The following is a 21,284-nucleotide window of genomic DNA, read 5'->3' on the forward strand; positions in this document are numbered from 1 at the left end:
AATGAAATATTAGAATGTAGTTGTTTTCTATAATTCCAGCTTCCACTGATTGTACCCTCTGACTTTATTTCTCTCGTAAGAACATTCTTCATTATTCCATTCCTTGTTACTTTTGTTTTCCTGTCTGAATTCTGTTGACACCCTTGACACCGTTCACATTTTGCTTACTAAATTCTCTCCTTACATTTTCCTGTCTTTGTGTTGTTTTTTCTCTATATAACTTTATTTTCACCTCTGATTTACATCCCCTATCTGACTCACACATCCCTTGACTTTCTTTCGTTTTTTCACACTCTTTACTCATCAGGGTCACGTTAAGTTCACTATTTACATTTATGTATTGTATTAGTCATTTTCTAGACTATTGTCTGTTTGTTGAAATTTATGTATTTGTGTTGCCACCATAACCTAGCTATTGAGCTAGGAGCGATTTTACTTAGTTGCGATCCATTTAGGCTTTGCTTAGTTGTTACATCGTATTATTTACCAGCTTTTCACATTCAGCTACATTTGTGGCTTGCCTTCTAGTGTCGCCATATTTATTTGGCTTGAGTACATCGGGAGCCCTGAGACACCGGTCCCATTTCTATCTCTACAGCTTAAGCACCACACCGTGCATTATATTTCACTTGCGCCCTCCGGGGTCACTTTATGGCTACATCGCGGGAAGCTGTTGCACAGTCCCGAACATTTGTTGGAGCTGGTAAGCCATGCTACGACCGTCACCTACACTTTTTTGTGCTTATTTGATAGAGATTTCACCGTTTCCCGCTACGCCTTCACTCGACATTTTTTTCGTTTCACTTCACTGTTTTAGATTGAACACGCATAATTCTCTGAGTTGCTAAACTATGTTCTTATTTCACCAGCATTTCTAACGTCACTATTCGTGTTCACATCGGGGGCACGTATTTTTCATTTTTTTATCTTTCATTTCTCATGGACACTATGCCTGATATTCTGCTTTACTTTTGATTTGACATGACTTGGAATTCACTACGCCAGATAGAGCACTGTTTTATCTCACCCTTTACCTTCACTACACACCTTGCAGTCCAGTTTTGTTTCATGGAAAAAAAGGCTTTTGTTCTACACTTGCATGTTTTGCACATCCAGTTTTGTTCTTCTTTAGACACACATTTCACCACTGATTTACACTATTACTAGTTGTTTAAATACATTATGTGCTTAACAGATCAGAGACCGATTGCGATATCTAATTTTGTTTACAGATTTCCCCTGATGAAGTGCTATACACGAAATGCATAGGGGATAATGCTTACTGTTGAAAATCTTCAAATGTTTGGATTTTGGATAACTGTTGTATATATACTATTGGAAATATGGATTTCAAATCATATGAGGAAATATGATGATGACATAAGGAACCTTTTGAAATTAAAAACAGAAGATTACTAACTACACATTTGGAGTCTAGCAGTTCTTGCATACACACATTATGTGCTCACACGCTTTTGGAGTGCACAAGGTCAGACCTTACACGGTATAAGGCTCCTGCTTCACGTTTCGTTTTTGCACCTCATGGACTAGGAGGTGAGCGCCTTGAGCACCCAAAGTATTGACAATTCGTCTATTATTTGAATAACCTATAATACCAGAGAGTGCAGCGGTATCAACCATTTAACTAAAGTAGTATACATGACATTACTAGCCTAAAGGACATGACACTCCTTTGGTGTGAGTCCTCATATACTACTTAATCTGGATGTTGGGCTATGGATTGGCACTCTGCTAAAGTGCAGCACGCCTCAAGTCGTAATCTAGCCATGTCCCCTCACCACACTCTCATTGGTCTTATCAAGGAGGGGCTGTGGCTGCTGCCACCATGTGCCCCGATCATGGCCAGGCACAAGCACTATGTTTCAGCAGCGAGGGAGTGTCCAGAGGCATGGTACTTGGTATCCACAGGTGACCCTGCAATGTAGGAGTATGGTTGAGGTCAGTGGATCTGGTTAGGAGAGGATCCTGGTAGGCTAGGAGGCCGAGGACCACATTGCACTGGCCATGAGGGAGCTTAAGAGGCCTGGTAAGGAGTGTCTGGGGTGTGAGTGCAGGGTGCACGGGAGACCAAGCCTCTTTCACCCATTGGAAATGCACACAGCACTGTCAAAGTAACTCATAATGCTGCTGAAGGCCTGGGATGGTGAGGGGTGTAATGCCTATCTGTCTATGAGTTAGGGGTGTTCGTATAAATATTTACATTCACAAAGTACCTCTTTGATATCTAAATACTATGTTCCTGAGGTTGTTTTTGGGGGTGTCTCTAGGCACCCGTTCTTCGATGTGCCCTCTTTTCTATCTTAACCCTTTTTAGGATGCTCCCAGGCACAATGATGCCAGTGAAGAAAATAAGTTTAATAAAGGTGGTTCTCTCTGCTGACAAAGGTTCCCGGGTCCACTTTATTATATAAGGAGGGTAAGAGTAGACTTGAGTGATTCCCGCACTGCCAAGCCCCCACTCCTCCTTGAGGTGGTCTTTTCTTGGTTCTACAAATGGTGCCTGTACAGGGACATTACGGAGACGTAGGTCTGGCCCGGTGGTTGTGAGGGGGCCCGTGGTGGAAGTCCGATGGAGGTACCCTACCCGAGGGACCATTTTGAGACCGGTAGACCAGAAGTCTTGCACAGGGTCTTCCCCATCCGGTCTGGGCCAACTGACTCCGTCCCGCAGGTGCCCACTTTAGTGCGGTCTCTGTCTGGATCTGGACTCGTGCCTACGTCTGCAGACGAGAACACATTTTCGGGTAAGGGTGGACTGATCATCCACCACTTGTGCTCTGTTTTCTGTCTGTATTGACTTTTGCAAAAGCCAAGCCAGTGAGGTAAGTGCTTTTCTCCGACTGTTGTCTGCCTGAAGTAAAAATATGCCAGTCAGTAGTAAGTTTTGAAAGTTATGTTGGTGCGTATCTACAGAGGACTCCCTTCTTGAGGCAGCCTGCCTGCTTCCTCCAGAATGGAACTCCAAGCTATGAGATGTATGTTAAATATGGGCCCTCTGCTATCATGTTTTCTTCCTTATGGGTAAAATATACGAAACAAAGCAATGTTGAATTACAGTGGCCACAGTTTGGCTCCTTTTATCTCCAGGCCCTCTCGAGCCTGGAGGAGCAGCTGCTCCGCAAACGGTTTCGTCAAGCCAAGTTTGACGCCGCTGTGTTGTGGAGGAGAGAAGTAGATCAAAAAATGAGAAAAAAGCTAGCGTTGAATAAAAAGAAAGAGAGGATGTCTATGGCTGATCATGCGAAAGCGCATTTAGAAAATAAGGTTCAGGAAGTGGTTGAAATGGCAGATAGGCATCATTGGGCTAAGGCGACAAAATGTTACCCCGCTCATTCTCCCAGGGACCTTGAGGGTGAAGGAGAAGAGGGGGACTCATTGTTGAATGCTATTCTTGAAGGTCCACCTCCTGCCTATGCTCCGGCTCCTCTATATCCCGCTCTTCCTCAAAATGTTCCTAACTCTCCACCCTCACCAGTGGTGGTTGAGGCTGCCCCACCCATTGTACCACTGCCTGATCCTTTGACTCCCGTCATCCTGCCAGCACCCCTCCCTCCGACAGTTCATACCGCCCCACCTATTGGCCCAACCCCGACGATACATTCCAGTCTGCTTGATAATAAGTCTATTGGTACCCGTGTTGGTGACTCTTATGCCACTCCGGACCAAACAAGATGGTCCTCCCTTATGCCCAATACCCTGTTTGGATTCTTCGGTACCCCTAGAAAGGAGTCTTTGAGGTCTGCTGGACTCGCTGGGTGTAGTGAAAGGGACGCTATGCGAAAACAATGTGCAATTTGGGTAAATAATGGTAATATTTATGGCCTTAAGATATCTGGTCGACGTTTAGACAATGGACGGCCATACAACAAACAGACATGGCCGAGTACATGTGCACACTTATAATGAAAAGATACGAAGCATTGTTCATAGACACTCCTAGGGAATTGTTTGATTTAAAACTAACTATTGCCAAGGGTAATGTTCAGGGAGATGATATGCATGAAGCCCTTGTTACCATGCTTGCGTTCAGAGACACAACGGTTTTTCCTCCATCTCCGAATGACAAAGCTATGCCTATGAGAGAAACAGCTCCTGTCTTTATCCCTGCACTTCTCGCCAATAACCAGGGTGTTGGAGCAGCCCCAGCCCACTGGTGTAGGATGTGGGTGCATGTCCCAGGGAAAAGAGCAGATGTTCTCCAATTGAAATCCCAATTACCAGACCCCCCATAAGAATCCGGCTCTTTACTATCAGGAATTAGGTCAGATTGTTTCCTCTGGTGTCCTTACCTTAGAGGATATTGACTTATTATTGGGGTCAGTAGTACCACCCGACATATGGGACAAAATACGCCATGCCAACCATAATGCCGCTTTGCATGGTGTCTGGACCGACTTTGAGAGGATGGAGAATGACAGAGAGGGGGGACTAAGCCTGATCCGGCTATTCTGGCTCTCCCAGGCATCTATTGCAACTCATGAAGACCCTTTTGCCCGAAATAGCTGTTAATTGGGATAAGATAAATGCATGTAAACAACTTAAGGATGAGTCTGTTGCTGATTTTTTTACCCGCTTCTAAACTGAGTACAAAAGTCACAGTGGATTGGACGCTAGAGCCCCTGGCTCGGGCTCAGTGTTTATTGATAATTTTGAATCTTATTTATTAACTGGTCTCTCGGCCAGCCTTAAGAAGGTTGAGAGTACGTGGTCAGCTCAGACCATGGCAGGCATCCTTGCCATGGCCCAATATCTTGGGAATATAGAGAGTATGAAGGTAAAGACAAAGAGGTTAGGAAGAACAAGGACCTTAAAACAAAAGTTTTGTTACAACAAGCTTATCCACCCAGGGGACAAAATTCTAGAGGCCAAGGTCCGCCTTCGGACCAGTTCCAGAGGCTGCCCCAGCGCCCCCTTCAGTCTCCTTTACAGAAGTCCATCAGTTCGGTAGGTCCAGTTGATAAAGACCAGTGTGCCTACTGTAAGGCTTATGGCCACTGGGTTAGTGAATGCCCGGTATTGGCCCAGAATATTCAGTCAGGAAAAACTAGGCCCCAAACTCAAAGTGAAGGAAATATGGGACCTCCTAGGCAGAGGCATGCACCAGATCCTAATGTTCGAACCCGTATGGGTCTGCCCCTGAGTACTAGGGTACTGTTAACAGATTTGACAACGGGTATGAGGTCACTAGGACATACTTTAACCGCATCGCTGCGGCGGCTTTTCCCGCTGTGTGCGGCAATTTGCGAAAAGCCGCGTTAGATGACGAGCTCAGCTCGTCATCCGCACATGACTACCGTGGCAGCGAAGCGGTTAACGATGATTATGATGAAACCGATGAGACAGGTTTCTACCAGCCATAGGAAAGCCAGGAAAGGGGTGATGTAAGAGTGCCGATTCCTGTGGATAAGCGAGATCCTTATGTCCGGATATCTGTAGCAGGGGATAAAAAGAAGTTTCTTTTAGACACCGGGGCTACTATATCCTCTGTTGCACACACCTTGATACCGGAGGCACCCCTTTCTGTCTCTCTCAATGTCTTCATGGGGTTTTCTGGGGTCCCTGTCACCAACCCCGTCTCTAAGACTCTCCCGCTGGATATCGGCCCAGCTCATATGGATGCTCCTTTGATTCTCACGACTGGATGTAGTGAAAATTTGCTGGGTATGGATTTGTTAAAGGCTTTACATGCTACCATTTCTTGTAGTCCTGATGGCGTGTCCCTTAACATATCACCAGATTCCTCCACCACTATGATGTAGGACTTCTCAACATTGCTCTGCATACTGTCCGTATCCAGCAAGGTGCCCAACTGCCCGGCTTCACCAGTATCGCCTTCCCCAGGAAGGTGAGGCTGCCCTATTATCTATAATATCAGATCTCATGAACACGGGAGCAGTTGAGGAAACATGTGGTAATGAGTGTAACAGCCCAAATATTCCAGTTCTTAAAAAATTTATTTATCCCTCTTCAGCGGCCCCCAAAATGTATCGGTTTGTCATCGATCTGCGGGCTCTCAACAAAATTACGGTCTCACAGTATCCCGTTGTCCCTGATATCACAGCCCTCTTGACCAAGGTCCCAGCGACCGTCACTAATTTTTCTGTTATTGACCTAAAGAATGCATTTATCAGCATTCCCATACATCCGGACAGTAGATATCTCTTTGGTTTCTCCCTTGCAGGGCGGAGTTTCCGGTTCTGCTGTGCCCCCCAAGGTTTTACTGAAAGCCCCATCATCTATAGTCAGGCTCTCAAGAATCAGTTGGACTCCCTGACGCTCCCAACAGGAGCCACTCTGTGCAATATGTAGATGACCTCTTAATTGCAGCCACGTCTGCTCCACTTTGTGAACAAGCAACAGTATGTCTATGTCACCACCTTGCCTCCCACAATCATAAGGTTTCCTTGAACAAATTGCAATTTTGTCGAGAGAAAGTGACCTACCTCGGCCACCTCCTCTCGAAGGAGGGAAGACAACTTACCACTGACCGAGTGTCCCTTATTACCTCCATGCCTCCCCCTTTGACACAGAAACAAGTACGTGCCTTTATAGGCCTCACTCCCTATTGCAGACAATGGATCCCTAACTTCTCGGCCATTGTCAAACCTCTTTTAGCTCTCACTACTAAAGATATGCCAGAAAGAGGTTTTCCATGGACAAATGAGCATGTGGCTGCCTTTTCAGACACTCAAAGATGCCTTATGTACAGCTCCAGTGTTAGGCACCCCAGACTATGGCAAACAATTTTTCCTTTTTGTCCATGAGACACATGGCTGCGCTTGCGTGGTCTTAAATCAGATTTTTGGAGACAAACATCGCCCTTGTGCTTAGTTCTTGGCTGCACTTGACCCAGTAGCCCGAGCCCTACCTAGATGTTTACACGCAACTGCTGCTGCTGCACTTATGGTCCGCCACAGCGCAGGTATTGTTATGTCTTCATCCTTGACCTTAATGGTCCCACATGCAGTAGATACCTTGCTGAACAACACCAAGACACAACATCTTACCAGTGCACGACTTACAGGTTATGAGCTCACTCTTTTTTCCAGTCACATTGACATTAGGAGATGTAATATTCTAAACCCAGCTACACTACTCCCTACTGAGATACAAGGGAAAAAGTCTGACCCCTCATGACTGCATATTACGGACTGAAGAAGAGACAATGGGTCGTGTGGACATACAAGACACCCCCCTAACAGACTCTGAGGGAACACTATACATAGATGGTTCATGTCTTAAAGGATCGGATGGAACTACATCTGCTGCATATGCCCTCTTGTTACAGTAGTTGAGACAGCACAAATTCCACAGGCATCGGCCCAAGCGGCTGAATTAATGGCCTTGACACGAGCTTGTGAAATCAGGAAAAAGCATGACTGTTAATATCTATACGGACGGTCAGTACGCCTTTGGGGTGGCTCACAATTTTGGTAGACTCTGGAAAGAAAGAAATGTTCTCATCTCACATGGGACCAGACTACAGCATGGGCCCCTGATACACAGACTTCTAGACACCTTGACATTACCTAGAAAAGTTGCAGTGATTAAATGTAAAGCCCATCAGAAAGTGACTGATGATGTAGGGGAAGGCAATGCCCTTGCAGACCAAATAGCAAGACAGACTGCTCTGAGTAAATCAGATGGAATGTTTGTGACAGGACCAGCCAGATGAGTGGTGGAAGGAGGGATGTTGGAAAATACTAGTAAGAGTTTGTCGAGATTCAATCTCATGCCACTGCAAAAGAACTGCACACGTGGGAGGAACATCTGGCAGAGAAAGAGATAGAGGGATGTTGGGTGCGTATATCCGAAGGGAGGCAATGGATGTTGCCAGACAGTCATGTCCCTCCAGTTGTCACTATGGCCCATGGCCCTGCCCATATCAGTGCAAAGGAAACATGCAAGTTACTAGAGCCAACATGGTATAATGAAAAAATACCCCTATATGCTGACTGAATGGTTAAGTCATATATGATCTGAATTATGTACATCACGAAAAAGGTACAGTTACCCCCATTGGTGGCTTCTCCGCACCTACGTTTCCTTTTGAGGCCATCCAGATGGATTATATCCACATGGACAGGTGTGCGTATTTGAATATGTCATTGTTGTGGTCTGTGCCTTCAGCAGATGGGTGGAGGCCTACCCCACCAAGGATTGCACAGCTATTACAACGGTCAAAGTTTTGTTGAAAGAATACTTTCCCCGATTTGGGTTGCCCCATTTGATTTGGAGTGACAATGGCCAACATTTTACAGCCAATGTGGTCCAGTTTGTGTGTTCCGGGCTTGGTGTCAGACAAAAGTTTCATGCTACTAATCACCCCCAGTCAGCCCGATTGGTTGAGAAATATAATGGGGTACTTACATTAAAATTGGTCAAAATAGTGGCGGAAAAAGGCGTTACCTGGGTAGATGCTCTACCCCTTGCTCTCTTGTCAGTAAGTACGACTGCCCACTCAAGGATAGGATTATCTCCCTACGAATTGGTATTCGGTAGATTAGCTAATGTTTGGCGCGTACCAAGACTAAATACATTGTCTGATGTTGAGTTCCCAGTATTGACTGACTACCTGTACCAGTTAACTGATTCTTTTCATATTCTTTATCATCAGGTACATGCTGCTATCCCCGACAAGAGCGAAGGCTCAGGTCACACCATTCAACCAGATGACTGGGTGGTGATCCAAAAGTTTCAGCGTACCAAGTGTCTTAAGCCCTGCTGTAAAAGTCGAAGGGAGAAAGAACTGGATACATGCTACCCGTTGTAAAAGGGTGCCTCTCTCCCTCCCGTACGACCAATGGGTGAAAGAAGGACTGCAGGATTGTGACACAGAAGTAGTACTAACCTTTGTCCCTTTCAGTGATGCTCAGCTTCATTACACTACTACGGAAGCCGAAACTGATCGAATCTTAGGTGGTCCAGTCATCCCTCCTCTGCAGGACCAGAGGAAGGAACAAGAAGCTTTCTTTCCAGACCACTCCATACCTTCTTCCACTCGCTACAACTTGAGACCAAGAAAAGGGGCTGGCCCTTGACTCTGACTGGTGTCTAATAGGCTGTAGGGATTGATGTCTCCAGCTGAGACCGGTGCTGGTATGCTGGACCAATGGGAAGTCCATAGGACTCTTGGTATCCACATCCAGTGAAGCAACCACCAATCACAGACAGCTGCTAGTGACAACATTCTGAGCACAATGGCAGCGGTCCGAGGGTCTGAAGATCACAAGAAATATGTCAAACTTCTGAACAATAAATGCTTCCTTTCCACAATAGTTATATTTTTTGCTCTCCTCATTCAGCTGGTTGTGGGATGGTTTCTGTTACTGACCTCTCCCCCAGCTCCTCTGGCTACAACACTGACACCTGCAGAACTTCCCCACGCCACCTTGTCACCCCATGAACTACCACGACGCCTGGAAATCATGAATAATACTTTTGTTCAATTATTGCACAGTATCAGCTTGTGAATAATACCTCGAACTGTTGGGTATGTGGGGTCATGCCACACTCTATGAAACACACTGTCCCCTATTTCGTCTATCCATTTTCTGTTTTTGGGTCTTGTCTGGCTTGGAGGAGGCTCATCACTGATGCATATACGACCAAGAGAACAACGAGCTCCATCATTTGGCGATTTTTATCACACTTTCACCCGAAACAGAACAGGCAATGTCAGTAATCCTTTCTGTCCTACTACGACATCTGACATCTTGAACATCTCTCGTGCTGAACGCAATGAGATGGTTGTGTTCAACACCTCAAGTAGAATAATCTTCTCCCACTTTTGGTCCAGACGCAAAGTTCCCACCAAATTGCAGGCTTTCAATGTGATCAACACGCATGGCCAAGTGTGCATAAAAGGACTGGGGACCCTGGAGGTAGGAGTCAGTGACTGCGCAATAGTCAGTACACTGAGTATTACCTCACCACCACTCCTAATCGCTTCTCCAAATACCTATTTTGTTTGTGGACAGTCTGCTTATACCTGCCTTCCAGGAAATTGGTCACGTGTGTGCTATTTGGCCTTTCTTCTTCCCCCTACATTATCTGCTGTTGGGACACATCACTTGACCAATCCCCACCTTCACCATCGTATGCCTAGGGGAGTAATAGAGGCCAATGACACTGCAGGACAGGATGCGGGGGACTTCTTCAAAGGTTTCCTGACAATCTTGGGTCCTATGGTCAACAGACGCAACATATGATACCTTACCCGAGTGGTGGAGGCAACCATTAATGAAACAGCAGGGGCATTGGGCAACATCACCGCAGAGCTTCAGGCGGACTACCTGATAACACTACAACATCGAATGGTACTTGACATCATCCTTGCTGACCGTGGTGGTGTTTGTAAACTAATCGGATCCAGCTGTTGCATTTACATACCTGATAACGCTCCATAAGTCTATCAAGCTATCCAACGTCTGCATAAACTTTCCTCTGAGATGCATCAACAACAAGATGACTGGTCCCTCATGGGCTGGATTTGGGGCCTCCTTTGCATATGGGGATGGGGGATCCTCATTTTGTTTGCCTTAGGAACAGCAGTCATCATCTCATGCTGCCTGTGTATCCAGTTCTTGGCTATGCTTTGTGCTATGTGTACACAGGCCCTTAAAAGTTCCCCAGTCAGTACACATGACACCAACGTAAGGATAATGCTTCAACAAGAGATTGGCGACCTAATGCAGATAGACATTTCCTAAGAACATGTTTTGCCACTCAATGGCAAAAGGAGGGTCTGAAGAAAATAAGTTTTTACTAGGTCCTATACATTTCCTTACATTCTTCCATTTATTGCCATCTTGTGACAAAATACTGCCTACAGTCTCCATTTCTGCTGACGCAAAAAAACTATCAAATACCCAAGCCCCCTGTTCTTTGCAGTTAACCAATTCATCAAAGAGAGCCATGAGACACCTACGCCCTATGTAAACAAGCTTGTTTTTCATCTTCTGCTCCCTGCTTGGTAAACATCCTTGACGCCGTGATTAGGTCATCTGGACAATGGTCTGACTGACCAAGCCTTGATCAAGCTGATTGAACAATGGTCTGACTGACCGAGCCTTGATCAAGCTGAATGAACAATGGTCTGAAAGCCGAGTTTTTATCAAGCTGATTGAACAATGGTCTGAATGCCGAGCCTTAATCAGGTCATCAACTACAAACACTGCCTGGATCAGATCATAAACTACAAACACCACCCTGATTGAACAAGGGACTGAATTCCAAATTAGTGGAATAAAAATGTTTATAAGGCTTGTTCGCTGTGGAGTAAAGCAGCCGTCTCCTGGGTTTTGTCTCTTACTAGCTTGGGACTCTGTTCCATAGCCCGGGCTATTGTAATAAAGGTGGTTCTCTCTGCAGACAAAGGTTTCCTGGTCCACTTTATTATATAAGGAGGGTAAGAGTAGACTCAGGGTATTCCCGCACTGCCAAGCCCCCACTCCTTCTTGTGATGGGCTTTTCTTGGTTCTACACCAGGGTACCCTTTGAGCGGATTTATGTAGAGTGCAATTGGTGTGGATGCCTGGCTTGTGGTTTGAAGTTCCTGAGGAAGGACGGGACCCCTACCCAGCATGTGAAGCTGTCAGTACTTCGGCCTTCTTGAGGGCAGGCTTGTGTAATGTAACCATGGCTCCTGGTCTCTAGGTGGGCTAGTTACGAGTCAGTGGCATAAATTGGCCAACAGTGGCTGGGCAGGGGTGAGGGTTAAAGGGGTGTAAAAAAAGAAAAAGACACCTACCAATTTGCCGCTCTCTCTCACGTCGTCTCTCCTCCGCATCTACCAAACAGAAAGCAGCCAGGTTCCCCTGAGTTAATTACAATGCTGCAATGCAGCATTGTGAAAGGCTCCCCTAAGCCAATCACAACGCTTCAATGCAGTGTTGTGATTGGTCTGAGCGCCATAGTTCAGCGTTCAGGTGGGGACTGGGGCCCTGGGAATGTTCCCCACCCAGGCTTTAATGCAGCCTGGGTGGAGAACATGCTAAGTGCGCATGACTGTTTGGCCAGCCTGAGACAGCCGGCCAAAGCATCATGCGCACTTCAGTGTGCCCACTATTCCTCCCCTGCATTGCAAGCAGAGTAGTCCCACTCCACCCCACCCCCTTACCTCCACAGCAGGAACAAATAAAAATGAAAATAACTTCAAGTTATTATCATTTTATTTTTCCGTTCTTTCACTGCTGCAAAAGAGTACCACTGTTGGCCAGACGTGCTGAGACTGGTTATTTGAGCACATTTCAGTGGGGTCATAGCCACGGGGACCCAGTAGGGCCTTGCACCCCCATCTTGATGCTTGGCCCCCCAAATGTTCTTGGCAGTGGGCAGATGACAATGCAATTTTTAAAGAAATGCTCAGTACCATCCAGGCATTTTTAATTTCGGCTCCGGAGAAACACAGAATGTAAACTAAAGTGTATTCCAGTTAAGAATAAATATTTCTTAAGAAAAACTCTTAGCATTCTTTTATTACAATTTATTTATTTATACGTTTTTATACAGCGCAAACTTTACCTGAAGGTGTCAGTGCAATAGAACCAATTACATTACATAAGGACTTCAGAGTACATAAATGACATAAAAGATATGAACAGATAAACTCTAAATTTGCATAAGAATGATAGTAAGTACATAAGTCTACTACAGATACTAGCTGTTAGAGTTACAATTATACAAGTTGCAAATTGACTCAAGATTATGTTATAAGGAAAGTTAAAGGGATTAGGGTTGTACAAATATATATATATATATTACCTACTGGCGTTCGCTAGTAGGTAGTTATAGTTAGGACCTAGTTACCATAGGAAAATCTCAACATTTTATTCCCAATAACTTTGGCGCTTATTGACGAATTGACGAAATTTTCAAACCAAATTCTTTGTTAATATCAGCTCCTATGTTGAAAGTTTGGGGGTGATTTGTCAAGGGGGGTCCCAAAACGGGTTTTCTCCATGTTAATTTCCATAGGAAACTTTACACAAGGCTACAGGTCGAACGGGTGAACGGAATTACCCCAAATTTGGCAGGGAGAAGGGTCTTAATCTAGAAAGCATGCTTTTGTTTATTTGGTGTAAATCCATTCAGTAGTTTTTGAGAAATAGCTAAATTTACAGATATTGATATTTGGGAATTCTGCCATCTGATTGGCTGAGGCGTTACGAGCACAAGCTTGCTGCTTATTGGCTGCGAGCGGTGCAAGCGCTCGCAACTAGGAAGTGTTGGCTGCTGTTTTGTGATTCAGTTGAAGCGAGTGAGGGGAAAAAGGGCAAAAAAGTGGGAAATAGGTGGATAAGAGCAATGTAACCTCTCTGGGGTATTTACGGTGTGCTATAGAGGGGGGTTTGAAGCAAAGTTTTCACCCCTACCGGTGTGAAAATGGTGGGTTACGGAAATTAAGTGAGGTATTGCCTAGAGTCTGTTGCTGCTAAGGTGAGCTGGTGCGGGACTCGGGGATTAAAGCTCGAGCTCAAATTGTGTGTCTTATCCTGTGAAGTTATGTGTCGTGGCCGGCGAATTACACCTGTGGAAGTAGTGTCAGCATGTGTTTTTACCTACTAGGACAAACTACTGACCCGTTCTGGTCTGAAAGTCCTGGGGTATGGAACATTTTTGAGGTATTGTCTAGAGTCTCATGGTGCTAAGCTGAGCTGCTGCCGCACTCAGGGATGAATGCGTGAGCCTAAACTGTGTGTGCTATGCTGTGAAGGCATGTGCCCTAGGCGCTGTGCCATACCTGTCCAAGTAGTGTGAGCATGTAGTTATAGCTACTTGGATGAACTTTTGTTTCAAACATTGTAGCTTGTGTATGGTGCTTAGGGGTTGTTAAAGAGGGAGTGCAAAGGTAAATTTGCGTGTTTCAAATCAATTCGGTATTCGTGAAGTGCTAACTACTCACTCCTACGGGTCTGATGGCGCTGGGGACATAAGCTGAGCTGCTGATGGACTCGGGGTAAAGCCGTTGAAATACTGACCCCCACAGGTCTGAAAGTGCAGGGTACGGAAATTAAGTGAGGTATTGCGTAGAGTGTCATGCTGTTAAATTGAGCTGCTCTGGACTCGGGGATGAAACCGTGAGCCTAAACTGTGTGTGCTATGCAGTGAAGTAATGTGCTCTGGGTGCTGTGCCACACATGTTCAACTTGTATATGGTGCTTAGGTGGGGTTGTATAGGGAGTGTGAAGGTAAATTAATATGGTATTTGTAAAGTGCAAACTACTCACCCTTATGGGTGAGTAGAGCCGGGGTCAAAGCGAGAAGTCTGTGAAACAAAGTGAGATGGTCTGGCCGCTGCGCCACAGTTGTGTGGAGAATACATTTTGGCTAGGGTCCGGGAGTTGCCATTATCTGGCCCTAAAACAGCCGGCCTAAGTTGTAAGATATAGGGTGTTCATTAGGTCGAGCTACATATAAGTGCACATGCTCAGCTTTAAGTTATTCAGGAAAACTCGGTTTCCATGATCTGTGAAGTGTATGCCATCACTTCTGTATATATCCGCCATATGAAAACGTATGTTGTTGTAGATGGAGCCCACTTTGTGGTCTCTAAGGTATGCAGACACAGCTTTGTGAACTTTCTTCCTAGATTTTTCAATCTGAGGACAACATTGTTTGGACCATTTACACTTCTGTCTTTGGCATATATTGGAATATACAAAGACAGTTTGAAGCAAAAGTAACATCAATTGTCCAAAGGTGTCCTTCATAAGCATTTCCAAATCTACCCCAGTCAATGTGCCTAGGTCGTTTCCACCACAGTGCACAATCATGAAGTCAGGGTGTTGGAGATGCAAACAGGTTTTAACCAAAGGCAACAATTGATGCCACTTCAAACCTTTCTGTCCAAATCATTTAATGTCCACATTTTGTAAACCTAAGTCAATACGTCTCTGTTCTGCATACCTCTTGCAGCAGAAAACATAGCAATGTCCTACGATCCACACTAGCATTTGAAAGGTATGGCTGGAAGTTATGGAAAGATGTCTGTAGCCCATGCAGTTCTTCGTAGAATAAGAGATATGTTTAAAGATGGGGAAATAGTTTCTTTTCACATACAAAATGGCACCTGATTGGGAGATGAAAAGCATTGTTTTTTAAAAGTAGGGTGCACATTCGTTTTGTGGAAAAGCATCTTTGTGATTGGTTAAGAAAAAGCATTTTGAAAGTGGAGTACATATTACAGGATAACATTTTATCAATTCAACCACACCAGCTACTTGCATTTGGAATGCAGTGTTCGAACTTAAAACAATAATGAACTTTTTACCTGCACATGCCGTTAAATGTTCGAGAAAATGTTGGCAAAAAATATCGTTAGGTTTAAAAAAATTGATGAACTTTTAACCTCCAAGTGTTGTAGAATGTTCTAAAAAGTGTGTTGATAGAGACCGTTATATTTCTGACTTGTATGTGTATTAAAATTGTTTATATGAAAAATTAGAAAGACAGTAATAGAGAGAAGTTTTGAAAGCTAAAAGAATAAAGTAACTATTCTAATTTGTTCTTTATTACCTACTGGCGGTTGCTAGTAGGTAGTTATAGAGTTAGGACCGAGTTTCCTTAGGAAGAACATTTTTGTTTTGCTTATAACTTTGGCGTCCTTTGATGAATCTTCATGAAATTTTGAAAACTAATTTTTTCTTCATATCAGCTCTTATGTTGACATTTTGGGGGTGATTCGTCAGGAATACACGCCGGTATGGCTGACACTAGAGAGGGACATATTAGACGGACTAGACCCCATAGCCTTGCTCACAGCCAACAAACACACAGAGGCCAGCAACGTGGTCCTCAGAAACACAAAGGCCGCCCTCCTTAGAGTCGACAAAAAGAGGGACCAAAGCATCAGAAATACGAGATGGGAATCCATCTGGTTTAACTCTAAGGTACAATACAAGGGGAGGACTTTAGACAACACCACCTGGTATGGGAAGGGGATCCCTACCCCCAAACAACTAGAAAAGAACGACACACCACTAACGTTCGAGGCCATAAAACAAGTCCACAGCTTACCAACCGTGGAGTTCTATGGGTTCCTCAAAATCAAGGCAGCCATCACGAGAGGAAACCTCGGAAAGGGGGTCCCCTCCATCATACAATACATGCGCAACCTGAATAAGATCGGCCACCAGACTGCCCACATATACAAACTTCTAAGCCCGGTAACAACGAATCTCAACACCAAGACACTTGCGTTCTGGGAGACACTACTCAACAGGCAAATGAGCGAGAGAGAAAAACACCGCCTATGGATCTCGGCCTCAAAAAACAAAGTCTCCCCCCAAGTGGTACAAACAAAGTACTGGCTGCTGCACAAGGCGTTCTGGACGCCTGCCCGCCTAGCTGAGGTTGGAGTCAGAGAGAATGACATATGCTGGAATTGCCACAAAGAAAGAGGTGACCTTGCTCACCTACTCTTTAACTGTACCAAGGTGAAGACATTTTGGAACAAGGTGAGGGATCTCATCAATAAGATAGTGGGGCGCAACATACAGCCAGGCTTTGTGGGCTTAAACACAGCATTCATGGCCCCGGATCTAGAATCCAAGGGGGACAGTGACCTGATTGACCTTCTTCTCACAGCAGCAGTCAAAACAATACTAGCGAACTGGAAGAATACAGGGAAGGCGACCTTCAAAAGCTGGGTCAACTGCGTCACCTTCCTTAGGGGGGCAGACAACATCACAGCATTGAACTCAACCAACCATACAGCAAGAGGCGAGATGTGGGCCTCCCTGGATGAACACCTGGGTCCATACAAACCCCCATAGATAGCCCACCAAACCATATCGTAGGCACTGAGGCTGGCCCTAGAATCGACCAACACACCGCTCTGTCTCCCCCCACCCACCGACTCTTACCCCCTTCATTCCAGTGGTAACCGAAATAAGGTACGCTAACCGGTCAATCGCAACTAGAATACTGACCTCCAGCCATGCTCGCCGTCATGCCTTATGTAACCACAAGGCGTTTGTAACTCACCTGTATCGCCCTCATGCATCACTACTGTACTGTATATATAAAAATAACCTTTTTAATAAAAACTCTTTGAAATTAAAAAAAAAAGAAAGCACGCTTTTGTTTATTTGGTGTAAATCCGTTCAGTAGTTTTTGAGAAATATCGAAATGTACAGATATCGATATTTGGGAATTCTGCCCTCTGATTGGCTGAGGCGTTACGAGCTGGAGCTTGCTGCTTATTGGCTGTGATGGTGTTGCAACTGGGAAGTGTTGGCCGCCATTTTGTGATTCTGTTGAAGTGAGTAAAGGGAAAAAAGGGTGAAAAAAGTAGGAAAGGAGGGTTGGAGCACTGTAAGCTTTGTAGGGGAGTGCGAAGCGAAGTAGTCACTGTTACCGGTCTGAAAGTGCTGTGTTGCTCAGAGTGACATGGTGCTGATATGATATAGTGCTACACTCGGGTATGAAACCGACAGCTTAAACCGTGAGGTCATTGCTGTTAAGTGATGTGGTCTGGTGTTTGTAGCATATGTGTGCAAGTAGTGTTAGTAGGCATTTATGCCATACAGGGAGTAGGAAGCGAACTACTGACCGCTACTGTGTGTTGATAGTATACCAGAAGGGGGAAGCGAAGTAGTTACGCCTACCGGTGTGAAGACTTGGGGATGAAACCGAGGTGATTGCTGTAAAAGGATGGGCTATGGGCACTGTAGTATACATGTGCAAGTAGTGTTAGTAGGCGCTTATACCATACAGGGAGTGGGAAGCGAACTACTGACCCCTACCATGCGTTTATACTATTCGGGACGTGGGACATGAAGTACTCACACCTACTGGTGTGAAGACTCGGGGATGAAACCAAGCTGATTGCTGTAAAGTGATGGGTTCTGGGTGCTGTAGGATACTAGCCGCTGTAGTTTAAGTGTATAAGTAGTGTTAGTATGCATTTATTGTATATAGGAGTGGGAAGCAAACTACTCACCCCTACTGGTTTGAAGACTCAGGGATTAAACCGTGAACCTAAATTGTGAGCTCATTTCTGTAAAGTGATGTGCTCTGGGTGCTGTAGCATACCTGTGGAAGTAGTGTTAGTTTGCGATTATACAATATAGGGAGTGGGAAGTGAAATACTTACCCCTACCGTCTCAAGACTCGTGTATGAAACCAGGAGCTCATTGCATTAAAGTCATGTGCTCTGTGATGTATTCCAATGTAAGTTATAGTAAAATGTTAGTATATAATTCTACTAGAATCTAAGTATGTAATGTTAGAATGTAGGGCTGTCATGAGGGGAACCTTGCAGAGTCTGTACACGGTGCTGGAGAAGACGGTTCCCTTGCTGTCTGCTCATGTTGGTTTTTTTTCAGGTGTCTTGTTTTTCTGTAATAAATCTACTTATTGGATCCACTGCTGTCTGTCTCTTCACTACATAAATTTGGCGACGAGCGGGAGAAGGTAAAAAGAAAGCACGACTCACCAATATTTCAAAATTGCTTGCGTAGTGCTGAAGACCCGTTTACTTTGTGTAGCTGTTTCTACTTATGCCAGGGTCGTCGGCTCATTGAACTATGTCATCCAAATTCTGGTAGAATTTATATTTTTAGATTTTGTGCTTCTTCTGCTTCTTCACTACATTCTGGTTGCTGTACTACACGTGTGTAAGTAGTGTTAGTATGCGTTTATACTAACAAATGCATCATGGTCCTAGGGAGGGGGACCTGTCAGGCACAGCTCATACAATGTCCCGGGATGTGCATTTGCAGGACATTTGTGTTTGCTATTAGAGAGCTGGTGCATGGCTTCTACCCTGTGATAGCAAATTATTGTTTGACTACATGAATCGAGAGGAGGAAAACCTCATATCACTTTAATAGAGGGGATGCGGATGGTAAAAATGGAGAGAAAAAAAGAAACAAACAAAAAAACCCAGGGTCCCACCCCTTCTTTATAATGAGGCCCCTGGTGGGTAATGTTCCATGGCCAATCCAATTATTATATTGCGGGGTCTCTGTAGAACTGGGGATCTTAATGTCACGTGTAAATTAGGCGCGGAACGGCATAGAGATGTTTTACAGCCTAGGGAACCGCCACCTTCCCGGGTATTGTTTACTAATTGTTCGGGGGGGTTCGAGGCCAACTGAAGTTCGGGAATCGCCACACTCTGGTGCTTTATTTAAATATGCAGGGTGGGCCTCGGCAGTCTCTGAAGCCTTGGTGGTCCTAGGCAGTGACTTAATTGTTCTGTAATCACACGGGCAGTACTTATGGTGTTATAAAGTGATACACTCATAGAACTATTGCAGTTGTAGAATTACCCAGGCTTCATTTGTCTAATAGTTAGTTAGATTATGTTTGGTAGGTGCACTGTAATATTAGAAAAGTTTGCCATTAAAATCTCCTATAAACAGATGATTTTCACAATAAATAATAGACAAGTGTTGTCAGAAAAAGAAGATCTATACACTCAGTTATTTGTTTGAAAAAAGTAACCTTTATTAGAACACAAATAAATAGAAACATAAGTTTAATAGAACAAACAGTATAATATAAAAAACGTGGGTTGGACTCCAAAGCAGCATAGGAAACCTGAATGACAAAAATGAAACATAAGTATGTGTGCTATGTGGAAGAGGTAAAGAAAGGTAATCCGAATGAAAGGATAATAGTGATAATGGGAGGGAGGGGGAGTGGGTGGAAGAGAGAAGGGGAGGGAGAGTCAAAAGAAGAGAGGGAGGAGGAGACAGAGCGTCGGCCTACTGCACCCAGCCCATAGTGTTTACCTTCCTGGCACCCGTTTGTCTAGGACGCTGGGGTCCGCGAGAAAGAGTGTGGTTCAGCAAGTCCTTAAAATGAAACATATGAGGCCAGAGATTAGGGGTCATATTATCAAGGAACGGCGATAACATTATCACCACTTTAGCGGCAGGAAACTGCCGCTAAAGCGGCGCTAAGGGGTTGATAATATGCCCTTGTGAATTCCCATAGAAGCCCAGGTTCTGGTGTAAACCTGGGCTTCTATGGGAATTCCCAAGGGCCTATTATCAAGCCCCTTATCACAAATTTAGCGGCAGTTTCCTGCAGGTAAAGCGGAGATAATGTTATCGACGTTCTTTTATAATATAGTCCTACATTATTAGCTACGGGAAAATCGCTTGCATGCATCTGTGCACCAAGGGTGCAGCACCCCAAACCCTTTCCCCGCACTGTGCTCAATTGTACGTCTTGCACACCGAGGCTTAACTGCTCACCTGCCACCACCGGTGTGTCCCATGACCTGTTGGTGCAAGCTTCAAGTCCGGGGTACGTTTGTACAGTAGGAGACCAGGTCTCTGGTCGGGGACAGTGTCTTGATACCACGATGGAAGGTGTCAGAATGCCAAGGGCTTCATTGCGGGGTCAGCTCCCACTCTGGCCTTCTTAAATCAATCAATTGAATGTCTGAAAAATGGAGAAATAATTTAATGGTGGAAACGTCTGGAGGTAAATGAAGGTTTATTTCAAGCTTGATAGAAAACAAGAGTTGAGTCCATCCTTTGTTTTTAAAGTGCTATCTACCAACTGTTACTGGTAATCGTGGTTCAAAGAGGAGTTGGAGTGCTTGAGAATTCACAAGGTTAAATAATAATACGTTATACGAAGGTTCATATAGAAAGGAACACAGTGCATGCTAGAAGTATAATGTGCGCGTGTAATGCAGTGGCGGAAGGCTCTGTGCATGTACACTTAGTAACAAACTCACTACAGGGCCCTAAAAGCCAACGCCACGTGTCTGTAGGGCAGCGCTGCCCGCTGGCTCAGGCCTACAGTATGGTACAGCAGGTCCTAAAAATGAGACAGAGATGTGACTGAATGAGGTCAGAGATCACATCATTACATATGGCAACATCGCTTATTCGCACGTGCGCACCTACCCCTCCCGCAGCACCGCGCTCAACAGGCGTCTGTAGGGCTACATTGCCCGCTGGCTCAGGCCTACAGTATGGTCCAGCAGGCCTTTAAAATCAGACAGAGATGAGACTAAATCAGGTCAGAGATCACATCATCACGCACGGCCAGTGCTTTAAATGGGCCGGTACTCACCGGTACTGAGTACCGGCACTTCTTTTTTTCCCCCTCAAGAGTACCGGCACTTCTACGTTACTAAAATAGAGTACCGGTACTCACTTTCAGACAGTCATGTGAGCATGCCTCGCATTTGTACACTGCGGCGCATGCTCACATATTGGTGATTTAACAAGGATGGCAGTGACGCCATGTCGCCAAAGCAGAGCAACGTGTGGCCCAGGCGTGCAACGCCC

The sequence above is a fragment of the Lissotriton vulgaris genome, chromosome 5, assembly GCF_964263255.1.
Source record: "Lissotriton vulgaris chromosome 5, aLisVul1.2, whole genome shotgun sequence".
NCBI lineage: Eukaryota > Metazoa > Chordata > Amphibia > Caudata > Salamandridae > Lissotriton > Lissotriton vulgaris.